The sequence below is a fragment of the Chiloscyllium plagiosum genome, unplaced genomic scaffold, assembly GCF_037043375.1.
Source record: "Chiloscyllium plagiosum isolate Xiang-an unplaced genomic scaffold, Cpla_swu_hap1 HiC_scaffold_27, whole genome shotgun sequence".
NCBI lineage: Eukaryota > Metazoa > Chordata > Chondrichthyes > Orectolobiformes > Hemiscylliidae > Chiloscyllium > Chiloscyllium plagiosum.
The window spans coordinates 16,113,765-16,132,036 of record NW_028270165.1 but is presented as its reverse complement, the minus strand read 5'-3'; the positions used below and the strand labels follow the sequence as shown (position 1 = coordinate 16,132,036).

Genomic DNA, 18,272 nt, shown 5'->3' with positions numbered 1-18,272 from the left:
CCCCTAATCATCTTATAAACCTCTATCAAGTCACCCCTAAACCTTCTTTACTCCAATGAAAACAACCCCAAGTGCCTCAGCCTTTCCTCATACGATCTTTCTACCATACCAGGCAACATCCTAGTAAACCTCCTCTGCACCCGTTCCAGTGCCTCCACATCCTTCCTATAGTATGGCGACCAAAACTGCACACAATACTCCAGATGTGGCCGCACCAGTGAAGCTAAAAGTACACGCAGTGCATTACTTGAGCTGTTTTCCCCGGTATACCAGAGGCTGAGGGGTGACCTTACAGACGTTTATAGAGTCATGCGAGGCATGGATAGGTTAAATAGACAAAGTCATTTCCCAGGGATGGGAGAAGTCCAGAACAGGAGGGTAGTATGTTTGGCGTGAGAGAGGCAAGTGTAAGGCATGATCTACCGGAGGAAGTAGTGGATGTAGGTCCAATTATAGCATTTAAAAGGCGTCTGGATGGATATATGAATAGGAAGAGTTCAGAGGGATATGGGCCAAGTGCTGGTAAATGAGACGAGATTAATTTAGGCTATCTGGTCGGCACGGATGAGTTGGACTTAAGGACCTGTTTTTGTGCTGTGTATCTCAATGACTCTGGCTTGCCCGTAATGTTTGCCATGCCTGTATGTTCAGTTTCTGTCTGGTGTCGGTGCCAATGCCTTGATATCTCATTTCCTCCACCTCACCAGCTGTTAACCATTCCGTGTCTGGTTTTTTCTCAAGAAGCTGCATTGAAGGTTCATCCTGAATTGGTACTTTTTTTGCTTCCCAAAATCAGACTTACTCACTCCTAGATATCGTGAAAGATACTAACTTTCAGGTGGAGGTATCCAAAATTCAGAGGTGTCTGTCTGGATGTTTTCACTTTTCGATCTCTGTAAGATCCTGAATCAGTACCATGGGGAGAATTAGTTTGAGCGGAGTGAGAATAGAGGGGTGAGAGGGGATGGGATGGTGCTTTCAATTTTGTGGAAAAAGAAAAGAATGTTCTGCGTAAAGTAGAATTGCTTGTTTGGAATTTCTAACCTGGACGGACAGTGATGATTTTTGTAATCTCTTTTTACAGATTATTTGAAGATCTGAAGACGGAAGTTTCAATATCAATAGCTGAAGGGCTTTGCCTGAAACATTGACTCGACTGCTCCTCGGATGCTGCCTGATCTGCTGTGATTTTCCAGCATTGCACTTTGACTCTGACTCTCCAGCATTTGCTGTCCGCAATTTCACGTCAATGTCTGACAGTCACTGAATCCATCGGGACTATAACAATTTTCGACCATGATTCTGTGAGAAGGAACCAAGCGTTTTAGTTCCTGTTTCAGTACGTTTTCAGCATCAGTGAGACTGGAAGAGAGACACTACTGTTGCAGCACTCTGATTGTGAAGCCAGTAAATGTTATACAGACTGGGAAGAGGAATTCACGGCAGAGAGGTACTGTACACGCGTTTGTGTGCAGGTGAAGCTTCGGTCATGGAGAAACCTAAGGAATCCCGTCCCGTGGAGAAACCGTGGAAGTGTGGCGACTGTGGGAAAGGCTTCCGTTTCCCATCTGACCTGGAGACTCATGGGCGCAGTCACACCGGGGAGAGACTGTTCTCCTACTCTGAGTGCTGAAAGGGCTTCAGCAATTCCACCCGCCAGATGAGCCATCAGCGGGTCCACATTAGGGAGAGACCCTTCAGCTGCCCTGAGTGCGGGAAGACCTTCAGCATTTCCTCTGTCCTGCAGAGGTACCAGCGGGTCACACAAGCGAGAGACCATTCTCCTGCCCCGAATGCGGGAAGGCCTTCAGCTATTCCTCCGTCCTGCTGACCCACTGCCGGGTCCACATATTGGAGAAGCCCTTCAGCTGCTCCAAGTGCGGGAAGGCCTTCAACGATACCTCTGCCCTCTGAGGCACCAGCGGGTCCACACCGGGGAGAGCCCGTTCTCCTGCCTCAAGTGCGGGAAGGGCTTTAACCAGGCATCCCACCTTCGGGTCCATACCGTGGAGAGGCCCTTCCCCTGCCCAGAGTGCGGGCAGGCCTTCAGCAATTCCTCCCACCTGCTGATGCACAGGCGGGGACCATACCGGGGAGAGGCCGTTCACCTGCCCCGAGTGCAGGCGGAGGTTCTCATCATTCTGCACCTTGCAGAAGCACCAGCGGGCACACCAGTGCTCCCAACAATCTGATTCTGCTGGTGAAACTGCTGTGGGTCACTGCCAGGACTGAACCCCTGCCCATTCTGACAGTGCTTATAGCGGGAGAGTCGGTCGGATTTTTTTGTTTTATGCCGTCGTGCTCCCCACCCCCGCAACTTTGCTTCCAGTGGGCACTGCTGCTCGTTGATACCAGGAGCTGTTCTCTCTAGTGTTTTCTGTCCAGTTAAAGAATTATTGGCTCTGTCTGGGAACGAGCCCCAGTCTGTAAGAAATAGCTGAATACTTCAGGGTGTCCATTCACATTCAGCAGTGACTTTGAAATTAAATTTACGGTTATGTGCCTGTGAACAACTCATCATCGAAGAATTGCCCAACGGCTTGGCAATCCATTGTTGGGAATTGATTGCTTCAATTGATAATTTAAAAAATTCTCTTCCTTAATTTACCCCTTAATTTTGTGTCTATGGGATGGTGGAGGACTTGATCATAAGGCTTAAATCATCGCTATTAACTGGATTATCTTGTTTAACTTTGCCCCAGTAAATTTGCGGTATTCATAATTGTTTGTTCTTGTTTAAATTATAATTCTGGTGTGCAAGATCTGTTCATCAAGTGTGGCCCTCTTGATGAAACTGCTGTGGGTCACTCCCAGGACTGAGCCCCTGTGCATTCTGACAGTGTGTTTGTGCAGTGGGAGAGTCAGTGGGCTTTTTTGTTTTATGCCCTTGCCCCGCCCTGCCCCGCCGCCAACTTTGCTTCCATTGGGCGTTGCTGCTTGTTGAGCCCAGGAGCTGTTCTCTCGAGATTCTACTGTCCAGTTAAAGAATTGTTGGTTCTTTCTGGGAATGAGTCCCAGCCTGTAAGAAATGACTGAATACTTTGGGGTGTCTCGTCACATTCAGCAGTGACTTTTAGATTGGATTTACAGTGACGTGTCTGTGAAAAACTCATAGTCCAAGTATTGCACAAAGGCTTGGCAATACATTGTTGGAAACTATTTGTTTGAATTGGTAAGTTTTAAAAAAAAAATTCTTTCTTAATTTGCCGCTGAAATTTCTATTTCTGAGATGATGGGGGACTTGATCAAAGGGTTTAATTCATTGCTATTAATTAGATTATCTACTTAACTTTGGCCTAGAAAAGTTGCCGTATTTATAATTGTTGGTTTTTGTTTAAATTATAATGTTGATGTGAAAGATCTGTTCTTCATCAAGTCTGGTTAGGAACAGTTGAGAAATTGAGGGACATTGCATGTTTTAATTTCACTGTGTTGTGAATCTGGTGAGAGTGACATTCATTTGTATTTGGTTGCTTACCCTTAGTTGTAATGTCTTTCACCCCAACTATTCACTGTGGGAGTGAGTTCCACAGTCTCACCACACTCTGAGGTTTTTCATGAAATCTTTAGTACAGAATTGGAAGGGAAAGTGTTGACGAGGGCAGAATATAGGGTCTTAAATGCAAAAGCCAGGAAGTCATTCGACAAAGTAAAACCATGACAATGTAGGGACAAATAAGGAACTTTGACAGCAATGAAGACGTCACACGTCAGATTTCAAGATAATGGTCGTGACAAAAAGAAAAAGTACTCTGCTGATATTGGATATTGTAATTAAGCAAGTTTCGAGATGCTGCAGTTGGTTGAATATGATGACATAAGAGATGAAATAACCAAAACCACGAATGTAATTTGATGTCGGTAACCATAAAGCAAGAGTATACTGTTGATTGATATAGGTCAATTGCGTGCAAGTGGGCCATTCAGCCCATCGAGTCAACATTGACTGACCGTCCCACCCAAAACAAGTTCGTTACTCTATCTCTGTAACTCTGCATCTCCCATGGTCAATCTACACTCACCTGCACATCCTTTGGACTGTGGGAGGAGGCCAGAGCACCAGAGGAAACCAACGCAGACACAAGGGGAGAATGTGCAAACTCCTCACAAAGAGTCGGCCCGAGGGTGGGTTCAAACTCAGATCACTGATGCCGTGAGGCAGCAGTGCGAACCACCGTGCCACCACCACATGCTGCTCTCTAAAGAAGTGAATTTCAAAGACTTGGGAACACTTGAGAGAAAAACAAAACTCTCCTATCTTAAATGAGAGGCTAGTCTCTGGCTAGAAATGAGTGGACATTACATTTACATTAAGTCCTCTCCAGATGTTATACAGCTTCATCAGATCATCTGTTTCTTCTAAACGCAAATTGATACAAGCCCAGCCTGACATCCCCTTGTCCCCGATTATAAGTTGAGTAAATCAGCGACCCTCGACCTCACTGGCATGACACAGGATGCCCTCAATCCAAGTTGTCCTTGATTGTCTAATCTCTTGACGCCCACGCCACCATGTGGTCAGCCGCAACTCAGCCCTGAACGAGAGCAGAGGAATTGATTAGACAGCAGTGAGGTGGACATTGCATTCCCAGAGAATATTATTCAAGTGAGAAAGTTGTTCAGCTCACATTCAGATCATTGCAGGGATCATATGTCCTCTCATTTAAATATCTTAGATCCCAATAACGGTCTAGTTTTGTTGTACATTGTGTGTGTTTTACCTGATTTTCTGTTGCTGTCATTCCCATTAGGGTGCGTGAATTCAGTACCAGATAATAGGCTCAGTTCTGAATTATCCTTGAGGATTGGTGTAGAACGTACTAAGTGTCAGTCATAATGGAAGAAGCTGTACTGTTTATTTAACCCTTTGCTGTCATTGTCCAGGAACTGAATGAATGGGGAAGTGTAGAGGGAGTTTTACTCTGTATCTAACCCAATGCTCTCTCTGTCTTGTCAGTGTTTGTTGGGGACAGTGTTGAGGTAGCTTCACTTTCAATTTAAGAGTAGCGGAAGCTTTATTCTGATTGTAATCCCATGCTGTCCTTGTCCTGGGAGTGTGAGATGGGATCTGTAATTGAAGTGAATGCAGACTTGCTGTGGGAGTGGAGGGTACTTCTACCTGAGCACACCCATCTTTGAGATTGCTGTGCTAATCAAGACAATCTCAGACACCTTCATTCACTTTTCCAACCAACCACAGGGTGGTTAAGGATGGTATAAATGCAAGCATTGCCAGCGATGCCCACACACCATGCATGAATAAATACTTTTTGTTTAAATGTTACATTCACGTTCCAATCCCTCTAATGTATGATTACTTACATGGAAAATTCCTGTCAGTTTGGAATATCATTTTAAAACATAGGAATGTGTCAACCATGTAGAAATATAACAAGAACAACAAATGGAGAAGTTAACAGGTAATGAGCAGGACCAGAATGCTGAGTCAGTCTGACCTCCATGGCTGAGAGAGTTCTCCCAGATGTTGAAGTTACACCAGTGCCTTTTACTCTTGCAGCTTGCCAAAAGTTTGTCCCCGATGTAAGATCATTCAATGACACGAAGAACTAACTGTTTTTATCTCCATAGCTGCTGCCAGACTTGCTGAGTAATTCCAGCACTTCTGCTTTGTTCTTTTATCGGATTTGAGCTTCCCTACGTCAGTGTAATAAAGAACTGCAATGCTGGAGATCTGAAACACAAAAATGCACCAATTGCTGGAGAAACTCAATAGGACTGGAAGCACAAGTGGAGAGAGAAGCAGAGTTAGCATTTCAAGTGCTGTGACCCTTCTTCACAACTGTTCTGGACGCATACCAGGATATTTACTCTGTTTCTTTCTCTCTCTCTCTCTCCACCGGTGTTGCCAGAGTGGCTGAGTTTCTCCAGCAATTTCTGTTCTGACACTTTAACAAGGTTGATGTTTGTTATCCATCCTTAAGTGCAAGGTGTCTTGCTTATGCCAATTCAGAGGGCAATTTGAGAGTCAACCACATTGCTGTGTGTCTGGAGTCACATGTAAGCCAGACCAGGTAAGCATGGCAGTTTCCCTCCTGAAAGGACATTGGTGAACATGGACTTTTATGACAATTGACGTCAGTGCCATCGATACCATACTGAGACTAATTTTGTGTTCCCCATTTATGATTTGAATTATTCACATCTCACCTCTTGCTGTGGTGGGATTTGAACTCATGTTCCCTGGATTACTCATCCTGTGACATTATGTCCACACTGTTGTTTCCCATCCCTTGCTATTTTGTGTTTGTTCTTTATGTCTTCGTCCTCAGATGTTTGGGAAATTGAACCTGTTTTAAAGATTGCCCTAAACCTGCCCCTTTGACCAAGTCTTTGGCCACCTGTCCTAATCTGTGCTCCAAATTGTGATTTTTAAAGGAATTCTCATTATGTTCACGTGAAGCACTTTGAGATAGTTACCTGTACCACTGGTATTATTTGAATGCAGCTTGTATCCCTATCTTAATATCTGAAAATAGAGGGTCATATTTTAAAAGTAGAAGACAAAAATGAGGATGATTTTTTTTCTTTCTGATGGTTGTGTGTCTTCCTCAAAAGGCAGTGAATTCAAAATCTTTAAGGCAGAGGTAGACAGGTTCTTGCTAACCAAGTGGGTGACAGATTGTCGGGGATGTGGAGGAATGTCGAGCTGAGGTTGTATTCAGATCAGCCATGATCTTATTGAATGTTGCAGCAGGCTCGTAGGGCCGAGTGGCCTTCTCCCGCCATTTGTATCAAGCAGTCTGTGTCTCCCCTCTTATAGCTATGAACTGGATAGCTCCTTTCCAATATTGCGCCTTGCAGACAGTTAAGTGAACACCAGATGGTCTCCTATTGGGAGCAGGCATATTGTCGCAATTGCAATATTTCTTGTGTTAATTTTGTTGCTTCTCACTCAGTGTTGCTGAGAATCATCTAAATAAAAACCAAAGCACTTCTATAATTATCGCACCAATGGAAGTGTTGGTTTGGATGTAACATTTTTGAATAAGCCATTCCCAGCTTTTCCAGAATTCTGTGTTTAAAGCCCTCGAGTCTGGTTTCTACCCCTGAAACAGTTCTTATCAAGGTCATATTTGACATCCTTTGTAACGGTGACAGGGATGAACATTCCCTCGTCGACCTGCGGACAGCCTTGATCAGAGTTAATGACAGTACTGACCCTCTCCAACATCGCTGTATCCTCTGGGAGGGTCTGATTTTAGTGTCTTCCGTTCTTATTTATTTAACCGTAGCTGCTGGTGTTGGCATCTATACTGATGATATCCAACTGTGCCTGAACACCACTTCTCTCCCGACTCCTCTGTCATTCATAATTTACCAATAATTTCATCTGAATGCCTGCCCAATTTCCAGCATTGGATAACCATAAACATTCCCTTAGTTAAATATTGTGAAGTGTGAAGCCATTGTTGTAGTCCCCAAGTACCCCCCGCCCCTCCCCCAACCCCAGTAACTCTGTTAACATCCTTCTTGTCACATTTAAAACTAGGATCGATAGATTCGTGATCAGTCGGGGGATGAACAGTTACAGGAAAAGGGCAGGAAAGTGGATGTGGGGAATGCCAGATCAGCCACGATCCTACTGAATGGAGGAGCAGGCTCAAGAGGCTGAATGGCGTATTGCTGTTCCTCTTTCTTGTGGATCCCGAGCCCTTACCTCTGATACAGGGCCCTGGCTTCAGTATGTACCATTACTGAGAGTGCTGATGTTCCCTTGTGTAATATCAACAACTTAGCAGCTGCTGAAACCACTTGCTCTTTGTTACCTCTGAACACAATATGCCAATGTGTTCAGGGGAGGCGATGGCCACTTTATTGTCACCAGACCATTCACCCAGGTAATGTTCACGGGACTTGGGTTCAAAACCTGCCACGGCAGATGGTGGAATCTGAATTCAATATAAATCTGGAATTAAGAGTCAAATGATGAAATCGTTGTGGTTTGTTGTAAAAACTTATCTGGTTTCCTGCTGTCCAAACCTGGTCTGATCTACATGTGATTCAGATCCACTGTCAGCTGGTTGAATCTTCACTGCACTTTCAATCAAAACCTCCAGGCGGAGGTTCACTATAACCTCCCTACTTTTGTACTCCATTTAAAGACCAATCTCCCTTTTGCCTTCCCGATTACTCACTGAACTTGGATGAAGAGTTCATGTCATCCTTACCACCTGCATTCTAATCAACTGTATCTACTGCAGTCTTGGCAATAGTACATTCACTTTACTTATCCAAGTAATTCATATAAATATAGTAAATAATGTTGTGCCCCAGCACTGATCCCTGTGGAACGTTGCTAGTTGTAAGTTGAGATCCTGAACATGCCCCTTATCCCTCCTGTATCATTGGTTAGCCAATCATCTATCCATACGTTTAGACTGTTTCCAATATCATGTGCATATCATTGGCTCTGCCAGCAAGTCTTCCCAAACCGTTCTTGAAAAAGTGGTGGTGAGCTACCTCTTAAATTACTTCACAAATATGATGTGGTCTATAATAAAGGTTCAGGAGCGAGTTCCAGGATTTTGATCAATAACATCGAAGCAATGCGTATATGTCACAGTTGGAATGTTGTGTTCACACTTATCTCCTCTTGCTGGTTGAAGTGATGGAGTGGAAGTTGCTCTTGAACAGCCGCCACTCATATAATCAAGCCAGACAGATCGATTGTGGCCAGCGACACTGCCATTTTGCCTTCTCATCAATCTACATTCTTTCCATCCAAGTTTTAGTCACATCAAACTGCCTCGCAATGCTGTATGGCCACAGTAAACTATAATAACGTGAAGATCGCTGGGATGATTTTCTACATCCGACTGCAATATAATCACAAATCATTGTTTCCAGTTTTGGTGGAACAAACGACATCGTATTGGTGGATAATTGCAGTTAGTGCAGACACAGCTAGCCATCGATATATATTAATTCTGATCACTTCAATGGCCAAATTTCAATTCAGAAACCAAGTGCACTCGGCTGCTTGTAACATAGACAACATGACAAAGTGGCTCATAGGAGGAGAAATGGGGCATTGAGGAGGAGTGAAATGTTTGCTTTTGGTCACCTCCACAATTGTTAGAAAAACAGATTGAAACGATTCTTAAAAGGTGGCTGAAGTAATAATGTGGCATAACACTTCAGACAGCGCAAAGTGGAAGATCACTTTCTAGTGGAAGAAAAAGATATTTCTTATTTCTGAAAGAACTGGGAAACAGAAGAGGGAATGAAATCTGACTTGGGAGCTATTTCCTATTTGTTGAGAATGTTGTTTCATAACAGTCTTGGTTTAGAGCATAAGCTCTTCATCAGGAATAAAGGGTGGCCCAAGGGGGCTGAGAGGTAAATGGGAAGGAAGTGGGGCTGGATGAATGGCAGCTGGGAATGCAATAGGTCGATGGAGGTAGGGATTGATGGTAATAGGTCAGAGATGAGGGTGGAGCAAATAGGTGAGAAGCAAGGTGGACAGGTAAGACAGGTCAAGAGGTTAGTGTCGAATTGGAAGGTTGGATCCGGGACAAGGTGGGGGAGAGGAAATGAGGAAACTGATGAAATCTACATTGATACCATGTGGTTGGAGGGTCCCAAGTCAGAAGGTGAGGTGTTTTTCTTACAAGCGTCGGGTAGCAAGAGTTTGGTAGTCCTTGGCGCATGTCCTTGGCGGAATGGGAGAGCGAGTTAAAGCGTTCAGCCACAGGGCGTCGGTCGTTTAGTTTTAGTGTCCCAGAGCTGTTCCCTGAAACGTTCCGCGAGTTGGCGTCCAGTTTTCCCAATGTGGATGAGACCATATTGCAAGCAATGGACATAATCTTATAAATAGATTGCATAAATCTTAGCCTGCCAGAGTTCTTTTCTTTAATTAAATTAATGAAAATTTTAACTAAATTGGGTGACTGCATGAAACGGTTTGTTGGTCAGATTTGAATCATCACTTCCAAATAAGACAATACCATGAATATCAGTGAACTGCTCTTTTTGTTAAAAACCACAAGTTCTTGATGTATTTTCACAACTTACTGGTATTCACATCTGCACATTCAATGTCAAATTCTGACATCAGAAATGAAATTACACCATTAATTTTGACTTTCAATATTCGAAGAAGCAAATAAATAGCACACAGTCAATACCCAGTCTGATTAATATGAAATTAAATTTAACCAACAAAACATAAAACCAAGCTGGGAGATAAGAAATGGGGGAAGGGCATAAAGCAAGAAATGCAGCATCATAGAAGGTGCTCCTCCAGGGAGTGTATTTTACCAACTACCGCTGCTAAATATAAACACTCTGATATGATCCTCCGGTATAAATGTAAACCATAGCCCCATACAGTAGGTACCATTTAAATGAGTTAAAAATACAAGCCTTGAGCAAATCCAGCCTCCAGCCTTACTCCCCGCTTCTTGGAGCTTGGACCTTCCTCAAGCTCCGGCGGGTCGTTGAACTCCTGGGCTCCAGCTGCCACTCCTCCACTGAAGAAGCTTTGGGAAGCAGATGCAAAGGGAACATACAGAACAGAGCACCATTGTAAATGAAAGCAGCTTACGGAGACATTGGGCAATAGCATCACATGATTTTTACCCATCGACCTCTGGGTTATGTGCCCAGCACACTCACGCAGCACTACTCTGCTTCTGGGCTCCCAGCAGCTGGATTGTGGATCAGTTTAAAGTAGGTCCTATATCTATGATTACATTGGTACACAAGGCAGTGAAGAAAGGTTTCAGCACACTGGCCTTCATCAATTAGGGAATTGAGTATAGATGTTTGCAAGTTATGTTGTAGTTATACAGGACGTTGATGAGGCTGCACCTGGAATATTGTGATCAGTTTGGTCCCCTTGGTGTTCTGACTTCTGACTTCTTCAACTCTGGGTTTGTGTTGAACTTGATGGGATACTTTGTCCAACTTAGCATGTTTAAACAGTATCGCTCAGATGATTCATTTGAAACTTTTCAGGAAGTGAGCTCAATAAGATTGAACTATTCAAAGTTACTTGGACCCTATTTTAAAATTACATGAGGACCAGTAGTCAGAGACACGTACAGCATGGAAACAGACCCTTCAGTCCAACTTGTCCATGCTGACCTGATATCCTAAATTAATCTAGTCCCATTTGACAGCACCTGACCCATATATTCTGGCAGCTCATTTCATATATGTACCACCCCCTGCATGAAGACGTTGTCTCTTTAATATATTTCGCCTCTCACCCTAAACCTATGCCCTCTAGTTCTGGACTCCCCCACCCCTGAGAAAAGACCTTGTCTATTACCCTGTCCATGCCCCTCATGAAATTGTAACCTCTATTAGGTCACTCCTCTGCCTCCGATGCTCCAGGTAAAACAGCTCCAGCCTATTCAGCCTCTCCCTGGAGCTCAAACCCTACAACCCCCAGCATCATTCCCATAAATCGTTTCTCATGGAGAAGTTTACGTTTCAGTCCTGAAGAAGGGTTAATACCCAAAACGCTGACTACTCCACATTCTGAGGCTGTATTCTCCCAACATCCTGCTTGCAACTTCGGGTTGCAATATGTAGTGGCTCAGTGGTTACCACTGGAGCCTCACAGCGCACGGGACCCAGGTTTGATTCCAGCCTTGGATAGCTGTCTGTGAGGAGTTTGCACAATCTCCCAGTGTCTGCATGGGTTTTCTCTGGGCGATCCTGTCTTCTTACATAAACCAAAGATGTGCAGGTTTTGTTGATTGGCCATGCTTAATTGCCCATAGAGTTAGGTACATTAGTTAGAGGGGAATGGGTGTGGATGGGTTACTCTTCGGAGGGTTTGTGTGGACTTGTTGGGACAAATGGCCTGTTTCCTGTAGCTAATCTCATCTGCACTAATTTTGTCTCTAACGAATGGCAGAGTAGACTCGACGGGCCCAATGGCCTAACTTCTGCTCCTATGGTCTTGCGGTATGAGGTTTATTTGGATCATTTCATTGGCAATGTGCAGTCGCTGGCTCAATGAGCAGCAGTGCCCCCGCTGGTGCTTCCGCAAGTTGCAAGCAAACATGAACCTCTTCTCACACTCGGGCCAGCTGAAGGGCCTCCCACTGCTGAAGGACACACAGGTGTTTCAGCAGGGTGGAGGAATTGCTGAAGGCCTTCCCGCACTCAGGTCAGCAGAATGGCCTCCCCTCCCCACCGCCCCCGTGTGGACCAGCTGGTGCTTCCGCAGTGTGGAGGAGCGGATAAAGCCCTTCCCACACTCGGAGCAGGAGAACGGCTTCTCCACGGTGTGGACGGACTGGTGCTTCAGCAGGGCTGAGGAATTGCTGAAGGACTTCCTGCACTTAGGGCAACTGAACGACCACTCCCCCATGTGGACTCACCAATGGGCCAGCAGGTCGGAGGAAAGAGCAAAGCCCTTCCTGCACTCGGGGCAGAAGAACGGCCTCTCCTCAGTGTGGACCCATTGGTGTCTCAGCAGGTGGGAAGAACTGCTGAAGGCCATCTCGCACTTGGGGCCGGAGAACAGCCTTCCCCGGTGTGGACCAACTGGTGCGTCAGCAGGGCAGAGGAATCACTGAAGGCCTTCCCACACTCAGGGCAGCAGAAGGGCCTCTTCCCCTCTGTGGACCCACTGGTGCTTCAGAACCCTTTCAAATTTCACAGTATCCTTCTGATAGGAGACCAGAATTGCACACAATATTCCAAAACTGGTCTAACCAATGTCCTCTACAGCCACAACATAACTTCCCAACTCCAATACTCAGTCAAAGGATTGCGAAAGCTTTCAAAACCCGCAAAAAACAAACAGGAAAGAATTGAGGGACAAAGCGAATTTTTGAGAGCCAGCTTGGAAGCATCAATGAGAAATCGGCGGACTGGGTTTATTGGGTACCCGTTCTCCTTAAATACACGAGATACGTATTTCTCTTGTGCTCCTCGTAGTTTCTCTGTGCTGCAGTGTGTAGTGGCTCGTTGAAATAATGTCCTGATGCAGCAACGTTTGTGGGTGTTGGGATGATTGCTTCTGTGGTTAAGTATTTGGTTTGTGTGTGGTGTTTTTCTGTAGACGCTAGTTTGAAGTTCCCCATTGACTGTTCGCTCTACTGTGACATCTAAGAATGGTACTATGTTGTTGTTCTCCTCTTCAAAACAGGAGCCCCCCTCAGGCCCAAAGCCTCACCATTTGGAACACCAATATGCAGACTAGTCAAAGGCCTCCACTGAAAACACCAAGTCGAAGATTCACGCCACTCCATTTACTCCATCCAAGAATTCCTGAACACCAAAGACACTAAAATAGAAGAGTATGGAATAATACTGTCCTTTGACATAACAGCTCTGTTCACATCCATTAACATCAACTTGGCCAAAGAAAACTGGAGACACTACTCGAAGAACCAGAGACACAAACACAGCACCAACTTCATCAGCAAAGATAGCACTGTCAACCTCGTAGAACTGTGTCTTACCACCCGCTTCGTATTCAGTAACAAGCCCTCCAAACAAAGCAACGAAATACCCATGAAACCATCAGTATCAGGATTCCTCGCAGAAGCAATAATGCAGAGACTCGAACAAACAGCCCTTCCAACGATCCACCCAAACTTTGGGTCCACTACAGTGATGAGACTTTTGTCATCAAAAAATGAAACAAATTAGAGGAAACCTACAACACCATCAACAATATCCTCGCTGACATAAAATTCACAAAAGAGGAGAACAACAACAAAGTGCCATTTCTAGATGTCACAGTAGAGCAAACAGTCAATGGTAAATTCAAAACTGCCTCTACAGGAAAACAACGCACACGAACCAAGTACTTAACTACAGAAGCAATCATCCCTCCACATACAAACAAATCTGAATCAGGACTCGATTTCAACGAGCCACGACACACTGCAGCACCCAGGAACGACGATAAATAATGACACAGCGCATTTAAGAAGAATGGGTCGCCTGCATCCCTGAAAATGGGTTCCCTGACCGGGAATCGAACCCGGGCCGCGCCGGTGAGAGCGCCAAATCCTAACCACTAGACCATCAGGGAAACGCGGATTTTGCTTGTCAGCTCTCCTAAAAATTACTTTCCTGCCCGGAAATCGAACCTGGGCCGCGGTCGTCAGCAAGCTTTCACCTGTGCATCCAACAATGTCATTTCTTGTATCCATTGCTCCCGATGCGGTCTCCTCTACATTGGGGAGGCTGGAGACTCCTCGCAGAGTCCAGTCACGGCGCTTGAGGGGATATTTCCAGGACAACCGCAACAATCAACCCCATCGCCCTCTGGCCCAACATTTCAACACCCCCTCCCACTCTGCCGAGGACATGCAAGTCCTGGGCCTCCTCCATCGCCGCTCCCTCCCCACCCGATGCCTGGAGGAAGAACGCCCCATCTTCCGCCTCGGATAAATTCAAACCCAGAACATTAATGTAGACTTCACCAGTTTCCTCATTTCCCCTCCCCACACCTTACTTCAGTTCCAAACTTCCAGCACAGTGCTATCCTCATGACCTGTCCTACCTGCCAATCTCCCTTCCCACCTATCCGCTCCACCATCTTCTCTGACTTTTCACCTCCATCCCCACCCCCATTCACCGATTGTACTCTTTACTACCTCCGGCCCAGCACACCCCCACCCCCAATTTATCTCTCCGCCCTGGAGGCGTCCTGCTTCCATTCCTGATGAAGAGCTTTTGCCCGAAAAGTCGATTTTCCTGCTCCTCGGAAGCTGTCTGACCTGCTGTGCTTTTCCAGCACCACTCTGATCTAAACTCTGGTTTCCAGCATCTGCAATCCGCACTTTTGCCTACCCAATAAACCCAGTGTGTCGATTTCACATCAACAAACTGACACAAGCAGACACAACGTGTGCAGGAACCCTAGCCACATTACTTTACATAAAAGAAATCTGGGAAATGATGTCCAGACAACTCAACGCTCTCAGCATCATGGTAGCCCACAAACCTACCAACACACTTAAACAACGGCTAATGAACCTGGAATAGCCTATACAAACAACCCGCAAACGAATGTTATTTACAAAATAACATACAAGGAAATATATACATGAACCCTGCCGCACAGTTCTCTGTGGCAAGAAATGCTGGGATGAGATAAGGAAGGTTTTTTTTCAGCCAAAACGAATCGGCACTGACTGGACAGCCATTTAAAATCTACGCTGTCAGGCCAGGATGGAAGATCCAACAGGATGAACAGATTTCTTATCTCCTGAAGATTTACAAAGCTGAGACTGGGTTTTGGAGTTTGTTCCCTTTCCACTCCCAGGAGCCGCAGTGGTTGGGGAGGTGAGTTGGAGAAAGTGAAATTTGTCCATGAGCAGCGTGTGGGGCGATTTCAGCTTCCCCTCCTCTGACAGCGCTGTGACGTGACTCTGATGTTCTCAGGGACACTTACTGACGCGAGACAGTGAAAAGATTCCCATTCCCGCAAATCAGGAATTCAAACCGTATGCCGGCTTCAGGACAATGAGAAAGATTAATTGGAGTGTGTGAAGAAGCTATGAGGTGCATTTCAAAGAGGTAGGTGGAGTCAGATGCGTCATCCATTGCGCCCGGCACTGTGCGTACCTGACGCCACCATGCTGCAGAGTTCTGACGTTAACACGGACATGCGCAGCAATGGGAACATTCACAAGAGGAACAGCCAAAGATAATCACCGTCACTGCTTCCCTTCCATTGTCCCAACTTGGTGAAGCAGTATCTTTCACTGGCAAATAAAACACATTCGTCCTCACGTGCCTGCTTCATTTCGATCACGACTTCACGCCCCTCACTCTTCTCGTCTCATTTCCAAACACTTGGCTCATAGCCTCAAAAGTAGCTCTGTGGGTGTCTGCTTGTTCCACCCTGACAGGCAATGGGTTGCAGATTTCAAACCCCTCCACTGATGTGAATCTTAACGAAGCAACCGGGGAACAGTCTTCCTTTCTTTTTGACGACATTTCTCAACTGTAGTCGGCAAGGTTCACACCTGCGTGGGGAAACCGCAATCGATCTCAAATCCATCGTATTAACCACTCGACCCACGAATAAAGAACCACACTGACAGCTTCATTTCCCAGGTCTCTCTGCCTGTGGAGCTGAGAAATAGTGAGTTATTGCTGGGTTTGTTTGAATACAATCACTTCACAGGTTTCGAAAGGGTTACATATCTGCACATGGCGAGTCTGGTTGTTTCATCCCGAAAGATGCAATAAACTTTCAGTTAAAAGCAAAAACAGAAATTGCAGGAGCAACTCAGCAGGTCAGGCACCATCGGTGGAAAGAGAATCAGAGACAACATTTCAGAACTCTGTTTTCTCCCACAGGTACTGCCAAACCGGCTGAGTTTCTCCAGCAGCTCCTCTTTGTGTCTCTGATTCTCAGCATCCGCAGTCCTTTACGTTAGAAATTAAATCAATTCAGCCTCATGTGCAGGAATGAGAATCCTTTCAATTTCCCAAAAAATTGGCAGAAATTTCAAGGCATTTGGAAAAAAAAAGTAAAAGTGACATTAGGAAGAACACTTTCTTGTCCCTGTCTGACCGTGACAAGGAGGCAGATTCAAGAACACAAAAGGGAATTCGGTGGTCATGTCCAAAGTAACAATGTGGAGATTTACAGGGCGAAGGCAAGAGAATGATACGAATAGAGACTCTCATTTACTTGCTGTGTAGAACCAGCAGAGCTAATGTGGGCCTCAAATTGCGCTGTGACACGTGTTGTGATTCAGAGTGAACTCACAGTTCAATCAACGGAAGGTGGGGATTTAGAAAAGTTTATATTTATACAATCTCCTCACGTCAACACAACAACAAAGTGGCTTAATTAATTATCCGCCAGTGGAGAGAACCCGGTTCCTGGAGATGGGACAAAGAGCTGGCTCAGGGATATCAATCCACATTGCTCTCTTTGCCACGAGTTCAGACGGAGAACATTGGAGGGACAAAGGAGAGAATAACGATCTGTGTCGGAGGGTGACTAACTGTTCATGGAGACTATTCCTGGCTAACAATAAGTCGTGTGTAACAGCAGACGATATGATAACACGGCCTCGTGTGGGTGTGGTTGGGATCAAGGGCATGGGGGAGTTCGGGTCCAAATAATATTGAACTCGATTCTGAAGACTGGAGGATTCCAAACGGAAAATGAGGCGCTGGTCTTCCATCTGGAGCGGAGCTTTGCTGGAACACTGCTGCATGCCTGAGACAGAGATGGAGGCGAGGCAACAGGGGGGCGTGTTAAAGTGACAGGCAACCAGAAGCTCATCGCCTCTGGGTGGGCTCGAACCACCAACTTTTCGGTTAACAGCCGAACGCGCTGAACAATTGCGCCACAGAGACAGGCGATGACATGGGCTGCCCCATCGCTTAGGGGAGGCAATTAGTGATTCATAATTCAGCCTCCTGGCCTCGAATTCCAGTTGTCGTCTATCAGTTTTACTTTTCCATAATAAAGCCTGGGACATTCATTGTGGAGACACTGGGGACAGGCTGGAGACACATTCATGTCAGGAGGAACTCGCTTTCTTACTCCGGGCCGTCACCCTTCGAGCCTTTCCGTGTTTTGCCTGTTCCCGAGTTCTCTCATTGGCTCGGAGACGAGAAGGTGTTTGAATTCCTGAGGTGCAGAAACGACAATTCTTTCAAAGTCTCAGATCAGGTCATGTCCCGAGAACATCAGAGTCAATCTCCAGGCCTCTTCAACAAGGGGACGGTGTCTGGACTGTCTCTGCTCAGTCGGACAGTTAATCTTTCATTCTCCTCGAAATCCGCTTCCCAAAGAGTTTCTAAAGATTCACAAAGCTGGAGACTGGGATTTATGTTTTGCTTCATGAACGTTTTTCCATTTCCTAACTGACAATATTTTGCCAAAACCTCTTCCCAATTGTACGCCATGATTCATTTCCAGGGATGAGGAATTTCCATTTTGGAGAGACATTCCCAAGGTTGGGAATGTTCGCTTTGGAGCAAAGAAGGTTAACTGGAGATTTCCTGGGGCTGTTGGTCATGATGGGAGAAGACGCGGTGGGAATGGGCAGATTAATGATCAGAAGAATCAATTGCCACTGACGAGAGTCAGTTACCAGAGGACAGGGATTGAAGTTCTTGAATGAAAAGCAGCACTTGTGCCTAATAAACACAGAGAATACTGCAGAAAGCCAACAGGTCGAGCAGCATCCGTGGAAAGGTAAACAGAGCTGACGTTGTGAGGCTGGTACGTTGTTTGTTCACAACCCGACTTTCCTGCATGGCAATCAATTCACAGACATGAGAAAACTGGATTTTATCGA

At 45.5% G+C, this 18,272-nt stretch overlaps 1 non-coding gene across 1 annotated transcript; it reads right to left on the bottom strand.

Annotated features, from left to right (window-relative positions):
• Positions 1 to 13,954: 13,954 nt before the first annotated feature.
• On the bottom strand, positions 13,955 to 14,026 carry trnae-cuc (transfer RNA glutamic acid (anticodon CUC)). Its single transcript has one exon. It is a non-coding gene; the product is annotated as a tRNA-Glu (tRNA).
• Positions 14,027 to 18,272: the final 4,246 nt, after the last annotated feature.